Consider the following 461-nt stretch of genomic DNA (forward strand, 5'->3'; position numbering starts at 1 on the left):
TGCTGAGCCCTGCAGCCACGTCTTGTTTTGGGGGCCGGGGGGGAGAGCCCTTTGCCAGGCACGGGCAGGAGCACTGCCGGCCCCCGAGGAGGGACGCAGCTCCTGCGTGGGTTGATTTCTACCAGGCACTTTATTTGAAGGAACCCAGTTTCAGCAAGAGGGCGGGAATACGCCCTATGTAACAAGTTATTTATTAATTTTAACAGAGCAGGGACCTTTCTTCACACCCAGGAATCCCTCCTGCTGTATCCACTTCATCCCTCCCCCTGCTGACCGCAGCCTGAGCCCCCCTTCCCACCGAGCGGGGCAGAGCCGCCCCGGCCCTACGTCCCTGCACGCCCTGCTGCCGGACAGACGGACCTAGGCACCCCAGCTCCCAGGGCAATGGCACGTGTGCCACCGAGCCCATCCTCCCGCACGTCCCTGCTGCCCACGGGAGTTGAAGGGAGGCGGGTGGGCTC

This window comes from Fulmarus glacialis, unplaced genomic scaffold, assembly GCF_000690835.1.
Source record: "Fulmarus glacialis isolate BGI_N327 unplaced genomic scaffold, ASM69083v1 scaffold20666, whole genome shotgun sequence".
Classification (NCBI taxonomy): Eukaryota; Metazoa; Chordata; class Aves; order Procellariiformes; family Procellariidae; genus Fulmarus; species Fulmarus glacialis.